At 45.0% G+C, this 24541-nt stretch overlaps 1 long non-coding RNA gene across 5 annotated transcripts in view; it reads left to right on the plus strand.

The window, feature by feature from the left end:
- LOC108390160 (uncharacterized) overlaps positions 1-14421 on the plus strand; it is a 73825-nt gene extending 59404 nt beyond the window's left edge. For 2 of the 5 annotated variants that reach the window (XR_005055904.2, XR_005055906.2), the window contains exons 7-9: positions 9593-9647; positions 12086-12210; positions 13443-14413. This is a non-coding gene — a long non-coding RNA (uncharacterized lncRNA). Of the gene's footprint in view, positions 1-9592; positions 9648-12085; positions 12211-13442 lie in introns of all 5 variants that reach the window. The other 3 variants (XR_005055907.2, XR_005055908.2, XR_005055905.2) reach the window with 3 other exon arrangements.
- The last annotated feature ends 10120 nt before the right edge of the window (positions 14422-24541 follow it).

Consider the following 24541-nt stretch of genomic DNA (forward strand, 5'->3'; position numbering starts at 1 on the left):
ACTGCAGTGAAAAGAAGAGAGCTCTAATTTGAGGATTTTAGGCATCATTTCACTAGATGGGAGAATCTGGGGACCTTCATTAGGGCCTTTCAAATCATGATACCAACCTGGCCTGGGAAGTGCCTGTGACATGGCACCTCTTTTCTTACTCTGCTAGGTTTTTAGTTCAGTGGTGCTGGTTTCCTGGTCAAATTCTCACCAGAGGCTGACTTTAGAAAGATTGCCAAACATCCAGTATAGCCCAGATTTTAATTCTTCTAACCCACTATTAATTAATTTGTGCCCATTAATGCACGCAAATGTGCCTAGCCAAGTGGCCTGTTCTTAGGTGTGGTCAGTGTCACCGCAAAGTCAGTTTTCTGTTGTTGAACAGGGTGGCCTTCCAGACCAGGTGGTCAGCAGAACTTGGACACTCACTCGAAGTAAGTATCTGCTCTCCACATCCCATCCCACCCCTGAGGCTTTGAGTAAGGTAAAGAGTCCACTGAAGCACATGCCTTCAGGGCTGCTAGGGGCTAGAGTGAATCCAGGACTAAGTCATTAGCAAGGTCCACAAAGGAACCCTTTTTATTACCTAACCTCAGCACTCTCTGTGACCTCCTTCCTGCTCTTATCCTCATGAATAAGACCATAAGGAGACGTCACAACTTGACCACAGCAGTGTTGAGTACACAGCTCATCCCCATTCTGTTCCTGAAGGTGATCACCCTTTCTACATTAAAATATGTAATGGACTTGCACCCCCAGTACACACATATGTGCACACATGTTACGGTGGTAGTGCATCCAGTGTCTGTGGCTTGAGATAATACTAGTGGTCACAAGCTGGTATGGACAATAACATTCAAATAGGTATAATATTTAGTCATCCAACTGTATGAAAAAATTTGAGACACAGTGATAATGTATGTGGAATATTCATTTGGGCCATAGACAGTGCAAGGTTTCTTGCATTAGATCTCTTGCATTAACTCCAGTAGTAAGTCTCAGAGCTAGATAACTATTTCCCTTTACTGCACACATCATCACACCCTGTAGACCCCCTTCTCTGAAACATTTTGACATCAGACTCAGAAATGAGTTTGGAGAATGGGCCAAGACAGGCTGAGGGTTAGGCCTGAGGACTCCACCTATTTGCTGTACCTCTGGTCAGAAGTATCAGGCATTGGGAGTCTGGAGAGGGTAGGATGTGGGGAGAGGTGGTGTAGTAACTGATAAGACAGCAGCCACACCTGGAGCTACTCTTTGTCTTCCAACAGAAGATGGGGGAGGGAAAGCAGGGAGAGGGAAGAAGAGGGAAGAGGAAGGAGAGAGAGTACAGGTGAGGAGGGGAGGAAAAAAGGAAGGGAGGGAAGGAAGGAGTGTGTTGTAGGCTGAACCTTGGGGGTGGGCAGAGCCAGATTGACAGGGGTGTCTCTGGGCCCAGCTGAGACGGATGGGCCTGGCAGACTGTCTTGTTTGAGGTGCTGAGTCTTGAGGAAGCAAACAGGAGACCTCTTGGCAGTCTGGTACAGCCTTAGGGTAATCTGACTCCAGGCTGAATGGGGTTGCTAACTAAGAGGCAGTGCCAGCCCCTCTCTGTACCCTCTTTCCTTCCAACCAGACAGGCCTAAGGTCCAAAGACCCATTTCTTTTGTCACCAAAGACAACTGTGGAACAAACTCGTTAGCACTTACTATCCTGGAGGGTTTATATTTTAAGAGGAGACCCCAAAATACTGCTTCTACTACTACTGTAAGTATTACTAAAACTATTCTCCTTTTCTAGTCAATTTTGGTAATTTGAAAATTTTGCTCACAAAATTTTGTTTAAAGTATCATTGATATACAATCTTACGATGGTTTCACATGAACACATTGTGGTTTCAGCGTCCAGCCATATTATCAAGTCCCCCGTCCAATGTAGTCACTGTCCATCAGCATAGTAGGATGCTATGGAGTCATTACTTGTCTTCCCCTTGCTGTGCGGCCTTCCCTGTGACCTACCTATGTTGGGAGTGCTAATTATAATGCCCCTTAATCCCCTTCTTCCTCCCTCCCTACCCCCTTCCCTTTAGCAGGTAACTGCTAGTCCCTTCTTGGAGTCTGTGAGTCTGCTGCTGTTTCATTCTTTGAGTTTTGCTGTGTAATTATACTCCACAAACTAGTGAAATCATTTGGTACTTGTCTTTCTCCACCTCTCCCCCTGGCTTATTTCATTGAGCATAATACCCTCTAGCTCCATCCATGTTACAAATGGTAAGATTTGGTTTCTTCTTATGGCTGAATAATACTCCATTGTGTGTATATACCACATCTTCTTTATCCATTCATCTACCAATGGACACTTAGGTTGCTTCCATATTTTGGCTATTGTAACTAGTGCTGTAATAAACATAGGGGTGCATATGTCTTTTGAATCAGGGATCTTGTTTTCTTTGGGTAAATTCCTAGGAGTGGAATTACTGGGTCAAGTGGTAAAAAATTTTTTTTAATTATTAGAATAAATTTTTCTTTTGTTTTCATATGTCTACTGTATTAATCTTCCCTTTTTCATTCCTAGTATCACTTTTCTAATGTTTCATGCCTTTTTTTCATTAGTTTTGTCAGAGTTCTATTTTCCTTTTTTAAGAACCAACTTTTATATCATCATCTCTATTGTTTCTTTGTCTTCTCTTTCATTGACTTTTACTTCTTAATTATTTTTAAACTAGTTTTGTAATTGGTAAATAATATAAAGGGTCATTTTCTCTCACAAACTGTTATACAAAGACTAATTACCTAAAAGATTAGACAAAAGATTAAAAAAAGAAATCTATGTGTTTTATAAACATAAGAAAAAGACCTTACTTGCAAGTAAAATAATAATTCTTTAATGGTGGACTTCTAGGCTTGAGGGGATGAGAGACATTTTAGAGCAATTGCCCAGTGGGGGAAACCCTGGATTACAACCTTGAGGCCACTAATCCCAACCTGTTTTTTATTTACTGGTATTAGACAAGGCACAGACTTCTGTTTCCTCTTCTGTAAATAGTGACTAATAAAAAATGGCCCAACCTACCTAACTTTATTGGCGGGGTATCAAACAGATACTGAACGTGGGAGATGCCTGAACTCCCACACTATCCTGTGTCCAGTTTTTCTTTTCCTGCAGGTGGCAGTAGGGAGGGGCTGCGGATGTGAACCCAGCCTCTCCTGGCAGGACTGCTTACCTAGCCTTTTAAGGAACATTATTTTGAAGGAAAGGAAAGGGTTTTATTCTCTCTTTACCTCATGGTGCCAACTGTCTTATCTCTTTTTCAGCTGTTTTGTTTTTTATTTTGTGTTAAGGTTTTATAATTCTGTATTCTGTTGGAAACAAGTCCCAAGACCCGGGAGTCAGGAATGGGTGATCTCTATCAGCAGTTCTCAAAGGTTTTGCTCTCACGATCCTTCTATACTCTTAAAAATTACTGAGGATTTTAGAAATTTTTATTTGTGTGGGCTGTAGCTATTGATATTTGCCATAATACAAATATGGAAACAAGTATTAGAAACTGAGGCTTTATAAGTATTTTAAAAATAACAATGATAATTCCTTTTAATGTTAACAAATTTTTATAAAAAATGTATTTTCTAAAATAAAAAGTTTAGAAGAGTCATACTGTTTTACAGTTTTGCAAATGTATTTTTTTGCCATTGAATAGAATTTATTTATTTTGTCTGTGTATTTTTTTATTGAAGCATAGTTGATATAGAATATTATATTGGTTTCAAATATACAACACAGTGATTCAACAGTTACACACATTAGTAAATCCTCACCCTGACTGGTGTTAACAAAGAAAGATGTTTCAGAATCATTGACTATATTCTCCATGCTGCACTTCCATCCCTGTGACCAGCTTATTATGGTTGAGATTTTTGTGCCTCTTTATCCCTTTCACTCACCCCAACCTCTCCCCCATGGTAACCACCAGTCACTGCTCAGTGACTGTGAGTCTATTGCTGTTTTTTTCTTTTCTTTTCTTTTTTTTTTTTAAATTCCACATACCAGTGAAATCATATGGCATTTGTCTTTCCCTGCCTGGCTTATTTCAGTTAGCATAATACCCTCTAGGCTCATCCTTGTTGGTGCAAATGGCAGGATTTCTTTTTTTCTAATGAATGAATAATACTCCATTGTATATATGTACCATGTCTTCTTTATCCATTCACCTGTTAATGGGCACTTTGGTTGCTTCTATATCTTGGCTATTTGTAAATAAGGCAGCTGTAAACATAGGGGTGCATATATCTGTTTGAATCAGAGATTTTGTTTTCTTCAGGTTTATTCCTAGAAGTGGAGTTACTGGGTCATATGGTATTTCTGTTTTTAGTTTTTTGAGGAACCTCCATACTGCTTTCCACAGTGGCTGCACCATTGTACATTTCCACCAGCAGTGGAGGAGGGTGCGAATGTCTTCATTGCCTGACTTAACAGAAGACAGCTGGATTCTCATACCTGCCTGTGTATTCAGTCTGTTGTGATATATTGCTTTGGTGGAGCAGTGAATAAAATGCATCTTCATACAGAGTTGTAGTTGGAAAAAGTAGGAGTACTTTAATAGCCTTTTCACATAATTGTGGGTATCTTCTTTGATATGTCACCAGAATTGGACAAATAGTAACTTCTGAAAAATCAGTTACAATGTGGAATCTGAAACCATATCAATGACTTCTCATACTAGGTTATATTAACTTTTGTTGATCCCTTTTGCACTTTGAATGAGTCTTTCATTTGTGCTGATTTTGAAACATCATGCATTGGTCATTTGGAAAGTAATGGCTCAGTGATTTAAGCAGATCTCCCAAATGTAGACACATTTTTATCTAATCTACAATATTGTTTTTGTTAATATGATCACTGGTTTCAGCAGCAAAGTCTTTAGGTATGGGGAAGCTGTTCAGCTCATGGTGTGGATACAAATGTCCTAAAGTTCTAATTTTCTCTTGACAGCTCAAATTTTATCTTTGGCAAAAAATACTATCAGTTGTTTTTCTTGATGTGACAAGCTCACTTCATTCATTTTCGAGAAAATGTCTGCCAGATGCCCAAGTTTGCATAATCATACTTTGTCAACCATTCTTTCTAATAAAAATGATGTTTCATTAAGAAAGCAGGTAGTTCAGCTCTCCACACAAACACTCATGTATGTGCATCCAGCACTACAGCATGCAACAGAGGTGCTTTATGCATAGACTGTTAACAGGTTTGTACTCAAAATGAATAATTACTGCTCTATCATGGACATTTTTATGTGAAATTGGCCTTTCTGTTAAATTGTAGTATGTGGGGGTGAAGAATATGACTTCTTGATTTGTGTTAAGGCTCCAGCTGTTTTACCCAGTGTTGCTTTGTATTGTCAGTGCAGATATCAACAAAGTGAACAGTGCAGAAAAGTCTTGGTATTATTATAAAAATGTTCTTTACTCTTAGGCCACCCTGAAGGGGTCTTGCAGACGCCCAGGAGTCCAGGAATTGTAATTTGAGAGCCTCTGATCTATGTGATCATGGGTGATAACAGCTCATGGTTTGGAATACCTCGGCTTTCCTGGGGCTTAGTTTTCTCAACTGTATGGGGGGCTTGGGCAGGCTTTCAGTTTCTCCACACTGTTGGACCATTTGCTAGTTCTTGAAACCATTTCTCCCCTAGAAACTGTGACTGCTGTAGCAATCTGTGTAGCCAACTGTGATTGCAGCTGTAGCTCCTCCTCAGTCCACCTCCTACACGTGGGTGTTCTCCTTGTTGTGTCACCTCCTCCTTTGCTCCCTGGGTAATCTTATCCCCTCCCTGCTCTTTAACCATCCCCTGCGGGCTGAAAGCTCCCAAATCTCTATCTTCAGTCCAGATGTCTGTCCTGGGCTTCAGTTCCAGCTACTCTGGGACCTTTCCACCTGTATGTCCTACTGACATGTCAAAATCAGAATGTCTAGACTGAGTTCATTATCTTCCCCCACACATTGTCTCCTCTTCCAGAACAACCAGTCTTTTTATGTGAAGTTGGCCTTTTTGTTAAATTGTAGTATGAAGCACCCACTGCTTCAGCCAGAAGCCCAGGAGCCCTCCTCTCCTTCTCTGGCCCCCTCACTTCCCTCATCTAATCATCTGGGCCTGTCAGTTCTGCCTCCTGAATATTTTTCAGTCTCTCAGCTCTTTCCAGCCCCCCCACCCCCACTCCACTGCTTCAGGTCAGGCCCTCATCACTTCTTACCCAAGCTATTAGAAGAGCCTTCTTCCTGGTCCCCCGTCCCACCTTTCCAACCTGTACTCTACAGCTCAGGCAGGAAACCATAAGAGTTACCTTCTCAGTTCTTTTTTTCCATTAAATAAATATATATTGAGCACTTATCATGCCAGCCAGTGTGTAGGACACTGGAGATACAACACAACAGACATGCCCCCTGGCCTCCAGCCCTCACAGTGTATGAGGGGAGAGAAAAAAATACAGGGCATAGGTAATCAAAACAATGCAGTGGAGAGAGACCTGGAGAAGGGGGTGCCTGGCAAACCCTAGAAGCCTTAGCTGAAGGCTAGCTGAGTCTGAGGGATGGCTGGAAAACACTTCCTGGAGGAAGCAACACTCTGAGACTGCACTCTGGGTGGGAGTTAGCTAGAAGGGGCGGAAGTGTGGTGGTGAAGAGCTTTCCTGGTAATTTTTTTTTTTTGGTATCATTAATCTACAGTTACATGAGGAACATTATGTTTACTAGACTCCCCCCTTCACCAACCCCATTAGTCACTGTCCATCAGTGTAGTAAGATGCTGTAAAATCACTACTTGTCTTCTGTGTTGCACAGCCTTCCCCGTGCCCCCCCACGCACATTATACATGCTAATCGTAAGGCTTTCCTGGTAATTTGATCAACTAATTTCCCCACTTAAAGCCCTCTTCTGAGCTTCACCACTGCCTGTGGGATCAAGCCCACATTCCTCCCCACAGAACACCCATGTGATACTTGTATTCACCCCAAGCTGCTTTCAGTTCTCTCCAGCCCGGGCTCACTCCCTCACAGCCCCAGGCCTTTGCACACTTCGTAGGTTCCTCCTGCCTTCCCCCCCTCCCACCCACTCAGAATGATCAATGTCAGCTGACTCAGGAGACCTTCCCTGACCCTCCCACGTAGACTTTGTGGCTCCCTGTCCTGTACTCTGCACCTGTGCACACGCTTGGACTCCTGTGCACTCATCATGTCGTTTGAGCTTGTTCGCGTGTGTCTCTGACTCTTGCTCCTGCCTGCTAGTACAGGATCCCGGGTCCCACCTAGTTTCCACACCCTTACCCTAAGAGCATTTTGGACGTCCCCAGGGTGTGTGTCTCCAGTGTGCTGGTGGATAAGGTTAGACAGTTACCCCCACCCCCACCCTGCTATCTTTTCCTGTCCTCTAGCTCTGCCACCTCCCTTTGCCCCAGCCACACCCAATGGAGCTATCAGTTCTGCCGGACATTGCCACACCTATCAGGCACCCACACCTGTTGGGAGCCACTGACTCTCCTTTACTGTAGGAGCAGGGCTGTAGGTCTGCTGATGCCCCCATTGCCTTATAGAACAGTGGGGTTTGGCCCCGCTGATATGTCTGAATCACAGCTACCACTCTAGCTCAGAATTACCTCTTTCTTTCCACTGAGCAAAACTTTGTCTCTGGGTCATCTTCTGTGCCTGGCCCCTCCTTCCCTTAGAAATAATTCTTTCTCAGTGGGTGTCTCAATCCCTCATGCAAATAGATCTCCTGAGGTTCTGCCCACCAGTGGGCTAGACTGGTGTCACCTGCATTACCCTCCATCTCCAGCCTGGAGGCAAAACATGTATGGATATTTATTTATTTAAAATGGTAGGTAACTAAGCAATACTGAATACAGCTTTGCCACTAAAAAAATCCAAGCAAACTAGAAATACATAGAATAGAAAAGTAAACTCCCTTTACATCTCTTCCCCTATCCTAAAGCTTACCCTTACTGGTAGGCAGTATTAATTATTTGGTGGAAATGTTCAGATATTTTGCTCTGCATTTACACATATGTACGGCTAGCATGATATTTGAAAAATTAATCTCTGCCCCCCGAATTTTCCCCATTCTACTCTCACAATTCATGGAACTAATTCCTCCCAAGCCAGCTCCCAAGATTAGAAAATGTTATCAAACTTCAGGTATCTTTGGTTTTTGTGTGCCAAAAGCTTACACACATAGGGAAACTTCAGGATTTGCAGAAGAGCTCGTCGAAGAAAAAGGATTCGCCTGCCCAAACTGAATGCCTTGACTAGAAGCCAGATAGAAGAAGGATTTCACCTGGGATGGAAAGGCCCCCAGTTCTTTGCAGCCCTCTTCTCCCCAGACTGGCTGGTGCCAGAAGAGACGGGGGAGAAAGATCTGTGGTTTCCAGAGCCCCCGCCTTGCCTTCTAGTGGGGAGGCTAGGAGCAAAATCCCAGAGGTGGGGCCATGCTGTGGGGACACAGGCAGCCTGGTCCAAGATTCCTGGAAGCCCACGAGTGGCACAGAATGGCAGAGGCTACAAGACCTGGCCTTGTCTTCATAGCCACTACCTCTGGCTCATGCCTACCACTTCTTAGTGTTCTGGAGACCTCAGACATACCTAGAATTAAGTTTCCTGTTGGCAGGATGGAGGCATCCAGAAACATTGAGTTAGTTACAGAAACCAAAGTTTGGTCCCTTGCACACCCGAATTTGTAAAGTGAGATTCATTCCTGGGGCTTGTACTATTCATATTCTTGCAACTTTTGAAAAAAATTTCAATGTATCTTAAAGATGTTTCCACAACAGTAGATACAGGTTCATTCTTTTTAGAAAACAATGTTATTTTTACAAAAATACATGCTTATATAAATAGGAAATTCAACAGTACCAAAGGAGAAAGCAAAGTTCTCCAGTCTTCTGTTCCCATTCCCTTTATGTAACTATTGCTACCAGCTTTTTGAGGTTTCTTCTAGAAAGTTCCTATGCAGATAAAGACATGTGTTTATTTCTGTGTAGCTCTTTTTACCCACAAAGAACCTTACACTATACTTATCTGCAACTCTCTTTTAACAATTTGATCTTATCATTAAATAAATAGAGTTCAACTTCATTTCTATCAGTGATACCCAGTATTCCATAGAATGGATGTGCTACATGTATTTAAGCAGTTGATTGGCATAAGTTTCCAGATTTTTAGCCTTTACCAATTAAGGGCACAATGAACATATTAATAGCTAGCATTTATTGACCATAGATACCACTTTGCATATAATAAGTCACATAACCCTGTGCCAGTTCAGTGAGATAGGCCCTATTATTGCTCCTGCTTCATGAATGAAGGAACTAAGTCACAAAGAGTTGAATAACTTTCCTATGGTCACATACATAGGCGATGGTAGACCTGGGATTTGAAGCAGGCAGCAGGTCCCAAGCCTGCACTCTAGATTAGTACACTACAGCTCCTGCCTAGATGCCCTGCACCTGTGCTAATGTATCCATAGACTACATTTGTACAGTGAAACTGCTGGGTCAGAATAAGTGCATGTTAACACTGAGTGGTTCTAATTGGTCAGAGGGTTATTTTGTGAAAAGAGCCCTGTGTTTCTTTTTATAATCAAGGGCAGAACCGAAGAGCTTCCTGAGAAGAGAAGGGCCAGGCTCCTGTGCCTCATAGGTGAGTGTGTTTTCGACGCATGGCCTAGGCCTTCAGCTCTGCATCCTATCTCCCTTCACCCCTCCCAGTGATCTTGGTAAACCCTGCTCAGGACCTCTAACAAGGCCACAGCCACAGGCTGCTGGAGAAGTCAGGCCCTTGGCTCCTTTCCTGTCTGCACCCTCTTGGTCTCTCAAGGGTGAGGGCACTTCCCACCTAGAAAGGCTGCCTAGGCCCCAGGTGCCTATTCCATCTGCAAGAAGAGAAAATGGCAGCTGCCCAGAGAAATGTAATTGGCTGCTCTTCCCTTCCCCACCTGCCCACTGCAACTCCTTACAGCTAACCACAAGAGGCCCCAGCGTGGGACCTTCAGGCCTGCATTCACATCAGACCTGCATAGAGCGGGGAGGTCGGAGCATGTGGCATGGCTTCTGCATGGCAGTAGCTTTTATAGGACTACACCAGTGGTTCTCAGATGGGGACAGTTTTGCACCCCATGCCTACCAGCAGGGGACATTCAGCAATGTTTGGAGGTATTTTTGGTTATCACAACGTGATGAGGGATAGGGGGGTGCTACTGGCATATAGTGGGTGCTGAAAGGCCAGGGACACTGCTGAACATGCTGTAATGCCCAAGACAGCTGCTTACAACAGGGTTCTCTGGCCCGAAATGTCAGGAGCACTGAGGCTGAGAAGGCCTGGGCTAGGAGGGCAGGCAGTGCACCGGCACACGGCTCGCCCCATAATTGCCTCTGCTTTCAGGAACAGCGGCAAATGCTTACATGTCTTGTTTGCTTGTAGCTGCCACTGTTCTGAGTGCTTGACATCCATGAACTCATTTAATCCTCCCAGCAAGTCCATGACGCAGGGCTCCACTGTTACCACCCCCTCTTTACAGTTGAGGAAGCTGAGGCGTGGAGCTGCGAAGTGCCGAGCCTCAGGTTCCTCGGGTCCCAGTCTAGGCTGGGCTTCCGTTAGAGCCTCTCACACAGTGCTCACGGCAAGCACTCCCTGGTTTCTCTCCTTTCTGTGCTCCTTCTGGAACCTTGGGAGCACCAGGAATTGTTTATATCTGTACAAGGAGGAAAAAAATTATTTGGCTGGTCTTTTCTTGCTATTTCTGAGTCCTCTGTTTGTGATGGCTTTTGTATTGTTTTCTTTACTGAGGTGAGTACTGATTGCAGAGATTGTGGACAACCATGAAAATTTACTTGTTGAATTTGCATGAAAAAGTCCTGCCCCTCCTGCAGTGTCTCTTAGGGCTCTTTTGACCTACTGGGCTGGGCTGCTTGGGTAGTAGATGTGCTTAGACTGGAGAGCAAACTTTCTCATCCAGGAGGACAGGAGGAGCTGGTGAGTCAGGCGTGGGACACCAGGGGCACGGGACTGTTTTGACGAGGCTCAGAGTTTGTCAGAAGCTGGTGCTTCTCCAAAGGAGGCCTCCAACCGCAGGTTGGGAAGTTATAAAGGGAGTGAGGATGGCGGAAAAAGTACGAAGGGATCGGCTGGATCAAAGCCAACTTCACACCACAGGAAATGCTTATTGGTTCATTAATTATAGGATGTCATCGGATTGGCTTTGCCTCTGGGTGTGGGGGCAGTAACCAAGGCTTCAAACAAACAGGCCCATCACTCAACAATGATTAACAGCAACCATAGGCATCTTCACAGGACCAGATTGACAGGTAGCCTGCAGTACACAGCCTCAAGTGTGGCCTGGCAACTGGGCTTGGATGGCACACCCGTGGAGCCAACGAGCCCATGCTCGTTCAGCCCACAAGGGCACAGGCATGGGCACAGATGTGATGCATTCTCTCTTGGGCCATTTGCTGAGAACTTGCTGTGTACTAGGCACTGAGAGGAGTGCAGAAGAAATGTATGACACAGACCTTACCTACAGGGGCTAGAGCATTGAGGAGAAAAGATTATGTTTGAAAAGTGAAACAGCAGCACAAGAAATATGTTACATATAAGTGATGCGGTTGCTTTGAGCCAAAGGAGAGTTCTGGACAGGGATTCGCCCCCAGGTGGATGGTAGTGGGCAAGGTGTGCTTCATACCACCACATTTCTTCTAAGGGAAGTAGGAAATACAAAGAAGAAAATAAAAAATCATACTAATAACCCTTATCATAGACACATATTGTTACCATTTTGTCTTTTTTTTGTACTATTATGTCCTTTAACATTGTTTTTCTCTGCCTGTAGATTATATGCACACATATACATTTCATTACATAAATAGGTTCATACTGTACATACTGTTCTATGACTTACTTTTTATACTTAGCGGTAAGTTGCAGACAATTTTTCTTATCACTAAATAAAGTTCTTATGGATCGTATTTTACTGTGTACCTACCATAATTTAACTAATCCCTTATTTTTGCCTCTTTAGGTTACTAACAGTTGTGGCCTACATAAAATACTGACTTGGTGCACACCCATATTTTTATCCTTAGGATATAATCTTCAAGAATTGTTAGACCAAAGACTGTGCATACTTTCAATGATGTTGATACTTATTGCCCAGTTGCCTTCCAGGGAGGCTGTAACACCTTGGGCTCTCACTACCAGACAGTCTTATGTGAGTATCTCTTCCACTACATCCTTCCTAACACTATGTATTATTATTTTTTTAATTGCCAATTTGATAAGCAAAACTAGTATTTCACTGTTGCTGCTTTATTTTGCTTTTCTTTATTATTATTTTATTACTTGGCCAATTAGTATTTTGATGAATTGTTTGATTATGTGCTTGGTATATTCTTTTTCTCATTTATTTGCACAGTATTTTATTTTTGTTATCTCGTGTGGTTTACCCTTTTTGTCTTGTTTTATAGGAGTACTGATCTATATGCAGGCTATTACCTCTTTCTCTTATAACTATTTTATCTTAGATTGTCATTTGCCATTTAGTTTTGTTTGCTGTCTAAGAATTCATAAGTCTAAAAAGTTCATGTGCTCAGGGTAGTCTATATAGGTTTTCCAAACCACTGGGCTGAAAGTGGCGTGACTAGAATCAGGGCAGCCCATGGGCAGCCCCCGCGCTGGTACTGGAGTGGTAGGACAGGGCTGGCCTGCAGTTGGGGCCAGGCTGGAGAGGATGGAGCTGGACTGATTCAAGGCAGAGTGGACCTCGGGTTGGAGGGTGAGGAAGGAAGGGGAGCAGTGTGGGGTGACTCACAGGATGCTGACCTGGGTGATGTGAGCAGGTGGAGGATGAGCGAGAATTGGGAATAGAGGAGGAGGAGGTGGGGGCAGGGCCAGAGATTGTTATAGTGCCCCTTGTCATGTTGATGGAGGCTCTCTATGGAGAGAACTCCTTGGTATTTGGATCTCTAGGGCTGGGCTTATTTCTGTCTTTGTGTCAGGCTTAAAAAGGCTTTTTCTGCTTCAGAATTTTATAGTCACATAAATCCTCTCTTAATTATTTAACAGTTTTTTTTCTAGTCTTTTGCCCTGTACATGTAAATCTTAATCTAGATGGAATTTGTTGTATTTTGGTGAATTGTGGAATTAAGTATTTAACTTTTTGTTCCTGATGTCACTCATTAGTGATTAAATGATTAAAATGTCCGTTCTTACTCTCTGTATCTGAAATATTGTATGTTGCAATACATACACTATGTTATAGTACATTTTTCATGTATACCTGGGTCTGCTCTGGAAATCTCTGGTTTGTTCTAGTGAATTGTCTGTTTCTATATCAGCACCATCTGCTGTGATGGAATTTTCTTTAAATATATCTTAATAGGTGCTGGGGTAAGATGTACCTCATCATACTGTTTTTCTCAGAAAATGTCTTTGCTTTTTCAGGATGGACTTTAAAATCATTATACCAAGCAAGCCCTGCTCACTTGACTGCACACTGAATGCTGGAACATGGGTGCCCCTCATACAGCCCTTTGTATTTATAAGCACAAAACATACCAGGAGCTGGGTTTGGTGGGGCTAGACTTTCTTCCCAATGCAGAATCACATGGCCTCTTTAGAAATAAGTCCCTCAGTGCCACTGACCTCCACTTGGCTATCCTCCAGTCTTTGGCTCCAAGACAGTCCTGTGGATCCTCAGAGTCCCTGTGTTCCTACTGCTGCGGCTGCCATAGTGCCCAGCTGTATGCTCCCCAGGGTAGCCAAGCCAGCCTATCCTGGGCTCTGACTGTCCATCTCAGGGAACCCGGTCTCCAGCCAGCGCCCTCGCCAAGCCTGGTCTCCTCTAGGGATTTCCTGCAGGTTAGCTCTAGGGAGCTTCTTCCTAGTTTCTTCTGTACATGTGTTTTTTTCTCTATTTCATATTTTCTAGGCTCGCTTATTGAAGGGACTTTTTCAGGGTCTTTCTTATTGAGGAGTAATGAACACAGTAAATTCACAAACCTTAAGCATATGGTGAATTTTTTTTGTGTGTGTGTGTGGTATGACTCTACATTTATTCAAGTCTTTTTTTAAAATTTTGATATCTCTTGCATCTACCTACTACTTCAGCATTTTATTAAAAATAAAAATAATAATAATAATAGGAGAAATGTGGGATCAACATATAAATCAAGTACAAAAATCAAACGAATATTCATATTTGACCTGATTGTTTATAGGTCATATTGCATGATCAAAACCGAAAGTTTCTGTGATGACTGCCCTTGTACTGTTCACCATGTAAGAATTTATTCACTATGTAAGAATTCGTTCACCATGTAAGAACTTGTTCGTTATGCTTCAGAAGATTGGAGACTGACGAGAATTAGGCTTGAGATGGATTAATGATTGTACATTGAGCGTTGACCCCCCTATACTGAATTTTATTGTTGTTAACAACCATTTGATCAATAAATATGAGAGATGCCCTCTCAAAAAAAAAAAAAATTTTGATATCGTTAGTGTACAATTACTTGAACAACATTTTGGTTACTAGACTCCCCCTATTGTCAAGTTTACCCCCATATATCCCATTACAGTCATTGTCCATCAGCATAGTAAGATGCTATGGAATCATTATAACTTCTCTGTATATACTGCCTTTCCCATGTCCCCCACCCCTACATTATGTGTGCTAATTGAAATGCCCCTTTTTCCCCCTTACCCCTCCCTTCCCACCCATCCTCTCCAGTCCCTTTCCCTTTGGTAACTGTTAGTCCATTCTTGGGTTCTGTGAGTCTGCTGCTGTTTTGTTCTTCAGTTTTTTCTTTGTTCTTATACTCCACAGATGAGTGAAATCATTTGATACTTGTCTTTCTCCACCTGGCTTATTTCACTGAGCATAATACCCTCTAACTCCATCCATGTTGTTGCAAATGGTAGGATTTGTTTTCTTCTTATGGCTGAATAATATTCCATTGTATATATATATATACCACATCTTCTTTATCCATTCATCTACTGATGGACACTTAGGTTGCTTCCATTTCTTGGCTATTGTAAATAGTGCTGCGATAAACATAGGCGTGCATATGTCTTTTTCAAACTGGGCTGCTGCATTCTTAGGGTAAATTCCTAGGTGTGAAATTCCTGGGTCAAATTGTATTTCTATTTTTATTTTTTTGAGGAACCTCCATACTGCTTTCCACAATGGTTGAACTAATTTACATTCCCAGCATACGGTGAATTTTTACGTATGTGTACACTATGTAACCACCACCCTATTCAAGATACTTCTTTTAGAGTTAAACTGTTGGGAGGTTAGAGGGAGGGACACATCATGAGCATGTTCCCAAGCTGCCATCTATTTTAGAACTGTCTTCAAAGGGTGTTAAGGGGAGAGCCACACATTGAGTCTATACACTGATGAGGAGAAAATGGTCAGGAGTGGTGGGTCGTGTTCTGGTCCTCCCCCTTACTGGCTATGGGACTTCTGTGCCTCAGTTTCAACAACTGTAAATTGGGAGTAGATGATAGCTCCTACCTCACAAGGTTGTCATGCAGATTACACAAGGCATCAGTGCAAAGAAAATGTTAATTATTGTTTTTGTTGTTGATAATAAGGAGGAGGTGGCAGTGGTTCTTAATGAAGGGTGTGCATCAGAATCACCTGGGGGTGCTCTCATAAAACATGTGCTCAACCTGGCCATATCTATTGAGTCAGAACTCAGATTTTAAATGCCTCCCCAGGTCATTCTGTTGCTTATAGGTGATTAAGAACCACCGGGCTGGAGGGGGCCGTGACTGGAAGCAGGAAGGTCTTCTGGTGGCCCCTGTAATAATGAGGGTGGAGTTGAGCAGGTCTAAGGCAGAGTGGAGAGGTGGCCAGGATGTGGGGACCTCAGGTGATGGAGTGAAGCGGGAGGGAGAGGCGTCTGGGGCGATTCACAGGTTGCTAACCTTGCAACAGAATGAGAAGGGGAGGACTAGCCAGAGTCAGGAATGTGGAGCAGGGCTAAGGGGCAGTGGGTCAGAGATTGTTAGAGCTCCCCTGGGGTTGTTGATGGAGGCTCCTGGCGCAAATAACAAGTTAGTATTTGGATCTCTAGGTCTGACCTGTGGTGTTTTTCGTGGCGTCATCAGTGTAAAGGAGGTAGATGAAGCCATGGACCTGGCCATAGGGTCAGTGTAGAGAGCAGAAGAGAGCCAAGTTCACAAAGCATCTGCCTCTGGGAAGGGCTGCCTCCACTTTCTCTGAGTGCCTGTTTCTCATGTAATAACCCCCTTGCTGAGATGACCACTGAGGAATAAACTCAGTCTTGTTCCTTGAAGATGAATAATAACTACGGACCACTTTCTTTCCTCATAAGTCTCAAAGTTTTTCACATCCCCTGAACAGAGGAGCTTAATCCTTATCGCCCAGTATGCTCTGACAGCGCCTAGTTAGGGGCAGTGTCTCATCGGACGGCCCTTCACCCACAGTGCCACTATACATACTTAGGCCCTGGTGGGCAGCTCCTTTGACTCTGGCTTTTCTCAGGCCCTTGATATCAACCAGCTACTCTCTGGTAAGAATATAAGCCATTCCCCTACCTCAGAGACAGTTGCATTTAGAACTACTGATATTATTGAAATAAGGAAAATGTTGGATTCCTGAGGGAAGGCAATACTGAATGAATTATTCATTTGCCCATATAGAACATTCCTGTCCAGTAGACCTTTCTGCATAGAGGGAAATGTTCTTCTGTGCTATATGATATGATAACCAGTAGCTATATATAGCTATTGAGCATTTGAAATGTGGCTAGTGTAACCGTGGAACTGGATTTTTCTTTTTAATTAGAGTTAAATTTAAATTGGCAAAGAGAAGCAGGCACTATTATATTGCATTCACTGGATCGAAGAGAGATGGGGACACTACAACTGACACCCCACTCGACTGCCCAACTATCAACTTTGAAATCAAAGGGTAACTTTGAAATCAAATGGGCTTTCTTTCTCCCACCTCTCTAGCCCCGGCCCTCAGTTTGCCTCCCCAAGAAGGCAGGTGCCTACAATTGTCCCCCAGAGGCCTCTCCCAGTCCTTGTGCCTTTCTGCCTTGTTGCCCCCGCCCCCATTTGTGCTCATGCCACAGCAAGCCCTACTTCCTCCAGGAAGGCTTCCCTGACTCTTGTCCCTTCCAGGTGAGACCAGTTTTAGGGCTCTGAAAAGATTCCATCTGGCTTCCAGTCAGGGGTGGAGGTGGCAGGGATGGCTCTCAGGAAGGTGAGGGTGCAGCTGCAGGATGGATGTGCGTTAGATCACTGCATTTCAAACTTCCTTGACCACCACATTCAGTGAGAAATACATTTCATATCCCAACCACCAAACACACCCACACCCAGGTACATTTTTACCCACAGGTTGAAAAATGCAGTGAAATCATCATTGCTTGGGACAATGCCAAACACAGGTCAAGGGGCCCAGTCCAGACTTCACCCTCTAGGTCCCTTGAAGAGCCGGCAGGTGATGGCATCGGCAGCCGTGGGCTCCTGGTGGCGGTACACCTGGTGGTGCTCTGCTCTTTGCATGGCGTCTCCTTTCAAAGCCCTAGTCGGTTGTGTCATAAAGTGACCACGGTCACTGTTTTCAGGGCTGTGGAAAGAGTGTGAAGTCGATGAAGCACTCCAGACACCTGAGAGAAAGATGCTCCGCTCAGTGTCAGTGTCACAGGGCTGTACGTCTCCTCCCTCTTGATGAAGCTCCTCATGGAGGCGAAACTCCCAGGCCTTATGGGGCTCACCGGAGCTGCTGCCTGGGCAGGGCTGTGAGTGACAAATATAATATGAGCAAAGTGTGGAAATTCTGCGTGCAGTCCCACAGCTACAGAAATGGCCTGTCATTCAGAGGACAGACGATAAATGTATGTAAGGAGCATTCCAGGGGCAAGTGAGTCTTGGAGCCCCATCTCCCTTTGGACTTTAGTCTTGAACTGGAAGTATTGAAAACAGTACCTATGAAATAGCTACACCAAAATTCCTGCCTCTAAACCAGGTGTTTTATCCCTCCAAGGCTTCAAATCTTATTGACACTTATTTAGCACACATTCCTACAAGAGTGCTATCTGATTTCCAAGCCCATCACAGAAGAAAAGGAACAGTCTGAAGCATGGTGCTGGCAAGCGGCTTCCAGAGGCAGATGCATAGATAACAGGCAAGTGAACGCCAGAGAAACAACTGTCTAGTTCCGTAGAGAATGCTTCTATCAATGACCACTTCAGTGAGAAAGGATGTTTTTTAAGATATTAGGCGGCTTTGGGACCACATGTTAGCAACATTTCCCTTTAAAATGGCTAAAATAGTATTTTGGCAATTGAAGTTTCACTTTTCAGAAAAAATAATCCTTGGGAACCTCAGTAATTCTGGATAAATTGGGTGCTGCTGAGCTGCTCCTGATTAGGGCTAGCCTTCCTCCTCATGGGTTTGGGGCACACTGTGATCTCAGGCTCCTGGAGCAAGTCCTCTCCACCCACACCCTAGTCGGCCTCACAGCCTGAAGCTGCTTTGCTACTATGGAATTCCTTTGTTCACCAGCATGAGTTTGTGAGCAAATCCTTTCCCATTTGAACCCAGTATTGGGTTTCCCATTTGTGACAGTATTGACTCCCTGAAGCCCTAAAGATAGGTGTAGAGAGAGAGCTCTGGGCCGGACACTCCCTGGCGATGGCAGGCCTGGGTGGGACTGCCTAAATGACCAGAGGGCAGGAGGAAGCCACCGGGATTGAGCTAGGGTGAGTTTTTAGGGAGCAGTAGGGGTGGGCTGGGAAACCAGTCGCACCCTGTTCATGGCCTTGCCTGATGACAGCCCACTTACTGAGGCCAGGCCAGGTCTCCTTTTCTTCCACAGCCTATCCACTCTCAGCTCCCTGGCCCCCTGGTCCCCAGATATGCTTCTGTGAGTCACACTGGGTAACTGCAGGCAGGGTGCTCCAATTAGAAAGGGACCTCAAAGAAAAGCCAGGCATTTCTGAGACAAAGATTTTTTATTCCTCACCATCTAAGAAAGTGAGTATGAAGCAGAAGTGGGGTTGGAGATGGGTCACCTCACCAGGAGGTTCTGTCTCAACAACAGGTTGTTGTATAGTGTGTATGTGTAATGCATTACACATCCTAATGTTGATATTTGTATATGCTGTTTGATTACAAAATGATGGAACTGTTCCTCCTAATGGGGGAAAACACAATAATAAACTAAAACAACAATATCAAAAGTCTTTGAAAAGATTTCAGAGATTTGCAGAGCCATTCAATGATGTGTCCCCAAGGCCAGAAGTGGAGTAAGGCTTGGTCAAGTGATAGTTCTAAGAAGCTGCCCAGTGGAATTATTTTTTCAGAATAGAATGTGAGGGGTAGAGAAAAACCACTCAGTTCTAAGTACTGTAAATGAGATTCTGATGAGGAAGTTGCAAATGGTTTTAACAGGGAGATGGTGGGGCAGCACAAAAGAAGACAAGAGGACCTTAGATTTTCAAGGAGCCTGCTGGGTTCTCCTAGGTTTGTGGTAACTGGTGTGTGATATACCTAGTCAAAGCAGCCAGAGGGACCGAAGTCCAGAATAGCAGGGCTTGGGGAGGAAGCCTGGCTGGCACAGCGGTTGCCCACCTGTTTCCTGACTGAGGTCTGTTTCAGGCAAGAGGATGAACAAGGTAAAGACAGGCCCTCTGATAGTGGGAGGTACAGAATGTTAATGTCTGAAAGAAAGAAAAAGTACCCAATTTCCATATATTTCCAGCTGCCTCCCTTGGTATCCTGAAACTGGATGGAAAAGTAACAAAGATCATATGGAGTGAAATGAAGCTCCCAAAGTGGTGGAACTCAACTCCTTCCTGAAGTAGAAGAACCCATCTTCAAGAAGTAGAAGCCCACTGTGGAAGGCAGACCGTCACACACGTGGACACAGTTCAGGGCATTGCAGGATGCAGGCCCCTGGGGAAGGCTCGTACGGGAGGCAGGCTGAGGCCTCCTCCTTCCTTGGAAACCAGCTCCTGAAAGTGTGACTTGTCTTTCAGGCAAACGAGGGCTGCTGTCCCGTCAGTCCAGTGCTCTCTCCAGCTGATTGCACGACGGCCCTCCTGTGCACCCAAGCAAGCACTGGGACTGGCCAGGCTGGCCTGGCAGGTCTGAGGATGCAGGGTCCACTTCCCAGCCTATGGGCACAGCTGGGGCCCACAGACCCCATGCCTGAGCTGTAGGGTCCAGACATTAAGGCACCCTGTGCCTGCCTCCTCTGTGCCTGGCACTGTGCTGGGCGTCCTTGGGTGGTGTCGTGGCACATCATACCTGGGAGCTGGGTGGTGTCAGGTAAGTAAACAGGCTGGGACATTAAATTGTCTTCATAAGGGGCAGAGCCAAGGCTCGGAGCCAAGGTTTCCAAGGGCAAAGTCAGATGTCACTTCCATACCCCACCCTGGGCAAGACCAGAGGTGACTCAGCCAAGAACCCTGCCCTCAGGAAGAGATGGAGCCAGACATCCGGTAACTGACCACCTCAGCCCAGGGGAAGGGCAAGGAGGCTCTGAGAGCCCTGCCCTTCCAGGCCAGGCTCTTGTTTCTCGGATCCCTGCCTGCTCATGCGACCCCCTCACAAGGCCCCAACACCTGCCTGTGAAGTACTCAGGGGCTCCCTCCTGCTCACTCGTTATGGAAACCTCTCTCAATCAGTGGTCATTTTAGAAAAGGAAAGCAGTTTAGAAAAAAAACACTTTTTGAAGCAGCGGTGGCCATTTTTTCCCCCTAAAGACTATTTTTAAAGAACAGTTTTAGGTTTACAGCAAAATTAAGAGGAAGGTATAGAAGTCTCCTATATACCCCCTGTCCCCATATTCACAGCCTCCCCCATCATCAACAACCCCCAGCAGATCAGTACCTTTGTTACAATTGATGAATCTATGTGGTGGCCTTTTTTTCCAACAAAAATTTCATCTGAATGTACTTAAAATTGAAAACAGATGCCAGGAGAGCTATTCTGCATGAAGAGAGTGTGGGGAAACCTGTGGGCGACCTGTTTCTCGACCCCCTCCTGCCACCTCACCCAGATTCAGCAGGACCAGGGTGTAGCCTATGAATCCTGCTCTGAGCGGGGAAGACTTGATCCTATTCTTTGTTTATGAGCTCGTCTCTGGGTCTGTGCCTTTAGAACATAAGTTTCATGTTGGCAGATTTTGAAAAAAATTATGGTAAATGACACCATATTTATAAAATACAAAATTTACCATTTTTGAGTGTACAGTTCAGTGACATTAAGTACATTCACATTGTTCTGCAACCATCATCATCACCATCCATTTCCAAAACTTCTCTATCATCCCAAATTGGATCTCTATACCCATTAAACAGTGACTCCCCATTCAGCTCTGCCCCCTACCCGCCAGATCTTAGCAACCACCATTCTACTCTGTCTCTAAGAATGTGCCTATTCTAGATACCTCATAAATAAAATCAAACAATATTTGTCTTTTTGCATCTGGCTTATTTCACTTAGCATAATGTCTTCAAGGTTCATCCATACTGTATCATATGTCAAATTTTCCTTCCTTTTTAAGACTGAATAATATTCTGTTGTATGTATATATCACATTTGATTATCCATTCATCTGTCGATGGACATTTGGGTTGCTTCCACCTTTTTGCTATTGTAAATAATGCTGCTGTGAACATTGGTGCAGAAATAATCTGTTCGAGTTTCTGCTTTCAGTTCTTTTGGGTATGTATCCAGAAGTGGAATTGCTGGATTGTATGATAATTCTATGTTTAAATCTTTGAGGAACTATCATACTATTTTCCACAAAGGATGCACCATTTTACAATCCCCCAAGCAGTGTACTAGGGTTCCAGTTTCTTCACATCCTTGGCATTGTGGCAGATTCCATTTTAATCTCTTATTCATGGCTGAGAGACTATGTCAGTACCTTGCAGATAATAGGTGCTCAATAATATTTGTTGGGTTGAATTAATGGGAAGCCTTCGTCTCTGGGCAAGTCTTGGTCTCTTGTACTTGAGTGCCCTTCTACCTGTCACCTAGTCAACAGTCCACTTTTAGTCCCTGCTCAGCTCTAAGACAATCACCCTTTTGATGGAGTAAGTTACCTAGAGCTTCAATAAAGAGAAAATGGTGGCACTGTGCAGGTCAGGGAATCTAATATGCTGGTTAGCATGGGAGTGTTTTTCAAATTGTGGGTCTCTACCCATTTGTGGCTCATGAAACCAATTTTTAGTGGTTAAAACCAGAATTTATGAAAAATTAAATAGAATAAAATACCAGAATATACCACATGCAAAAAAGAGTATCACTCTGTGAAACTTCTGTTTTTAGTGTGATATTTATGTACGTGTGTAACAGACTGCCAAGAGTTTGAAAACACTGTTGTATAGGATATACAGCCTCTGCTTAAACAATTCTCCATGGCTGGGTGCGTACTAACTTACAAGGAAGCCCACGCCGTTTGGGAGTCCACTGCCACATTGGAATGTTCCTCCCTCACGGAACAGAAACCACTCAGCATGTAAGATCTCTGCTTTGAGGCCCTACTTTGTGCTAAGACCTGTAATAGGCACTTGAGATGAAGAGGAATAGAGGGTGCCTCCAGGAGTTTAATGGAGAAGAGAGGCTGGAGGACATGGAAGGGGGCAGCCTGCTGTGAGAAGGGAGGGCAGAGGGGGCAGAATGAGTGCTGCCTGAGTGAGTCTAGGAAGGACGCCAGAATGGGTCTTGAAGGATGAGTAGGAGTTTGCTATTCTCTACCCAGAGGAATGCTTATAGGAAAGTATGGAGATCAGAAAGAGCAGATTTTGTTCAAAGAACAACAGGTAGCCTGGCTGGGGTCCAGGGGCTGGGGTCCAGGGTTTCTAAGGAGGTCCCGGTAGGGGGAGCTGACTCGAGGGAGTTAAAGTAGGAGAGCAGGCAAAGGTCAGATTGTGAAAGGTGCCAAGAGCTTAGATTTTTACCCTATAGCTAAAGGGGTGTCGTTTGAATATTTAGAATACAAATAGGTGTCAGGATGTGTATTGTGCCCTGGGGAATTAGGGTGAATGAAACAGAAATCTGGCCTGAGAAGTGCTGTTGGGGCCCTGGCCTTGTGGGCCTCTCACTGGGAGCCAGGAGAGGGGGGGCAGGTTGTGGTGACCCCGAGGGAGGGCTTCCCATCTGTGCAGTGCCATGGCATCCGGCATGGGGAATGGGGCGACCTAAGGAATCACACAGAGAGACAGACGGTTGTAGAAGTGGGATGCGTGATGGGAGACAACGAGCCCATGAGAGAGGGTGAAAGGCGTACCTGGTTTAGACCAGGAGGGAAGGCTTTTGTGAAGAAATGATGTTTAAGTTGTAGCCTGCAGGCGAAGAGCCCTTGGCCAAGGAGACAGCGTGGGCAGAGGCTATGAGGTACAGAAGACCCTGGACCAGGAGGCAGCCCAGAAAGGGAGGCTGGAGGGCTGAGCCAGCCCTGGGGAGGGCCAGGGACCAGGTGGGGGCAGGCCTTGAGTAAGGATTTAGGATATTATCCCAATGGCAGTGAGGAGCCACTGCAGAGTCTAAGCAAGTTTAAGTGTGTTATGTGTTTACTTTTATATGAAACAAAAAGTACCTCCAGGATGAAGGTAAGAGGAGGCCCAGAGGAATGGAAGGAAGGGAAACTGTGAGGCACTATGGGAAGCCCACCCTTCCTTTCTGGGGGTCCTGGAGCTTGGTTGTTTGGACCTGGGGGTGTGGGATAGGAGAAGTGACAGGAGATGCCCAGAGACTGTAACCCCTGGGGGAACACTGGAGGGCAAGGAGTGGGAGGGGAGTCTTCTCTTTCTCCAGGACTCCTCTTTCTGGGGCCGTGCCCTCAGCCAGGCTGGTCTTTTGACTGAGCATCTTGTTCCCACCTCTGCACCTTTGCTCAGGCTGTTCACCCTCCCTGGAATGCCATTCCTGCTTCTTTCTCTTTCTTCCTAACCCTAGGTGGCCCATCTCTTACGGCCCACATCCTTTGGAGGGCTTTGCCCACCACTCTGGTTCCTTCTCCCTCCCACACCCAGTCCCACACCATGTGCAGCCCACAGAGGTGGGAAGGATGGGGTTCTGCAGCATGTGTGGTGGCACTGCACCGATGGGAGCCCCTCTTCAGCTCCAGCTTGGAGCAGGGTGGGAGCCTTCCTCAGAGTTACCACAAAATCCTCCCCCACTCTCCTGGCTCCCAGTGAGAGGCACGCACAGCCCTCATGTCCCTCCCATCTGGGTCACACGGACCCCAGGCCCGGAGCGAGGAGAGTTTGGGGACTGATGCCAGAACCCTGGCACCTCCTGTGGTCTGCTGCATGGATGAAGTGTGGGAAACTATCAACCCGCTCCCAAGTCTGGGCTCCCTCCTGCTTAACACAGCTGGCCTAGGAACATGAAGGCCTGAGCTGAAGAGCCTTTTAGGTGTCCCTTTATGGCCTTGCTGATGGGGGACGCCTTGCCCTAGCTCAGGGGGCAGCCCCTGGCAAGGAGATTCCCTCCTGGGCACACTTATGTTTGCCTGGGGTTGAGAGAGTGCTTGCTGG

This window comes from Manis javanica, chromosome 1 (assembly GCF_040802235.1).
Source record: "Manis javanica isolate MJ-LG chromosome 1, MJ_LKY, whole genome shotgun sequence".
Lineage (NCBI taxonomy): Eukaryota > Metazoa > Chordata > Mammalia > Pholidota > Manidae > Manis > Manis javanica.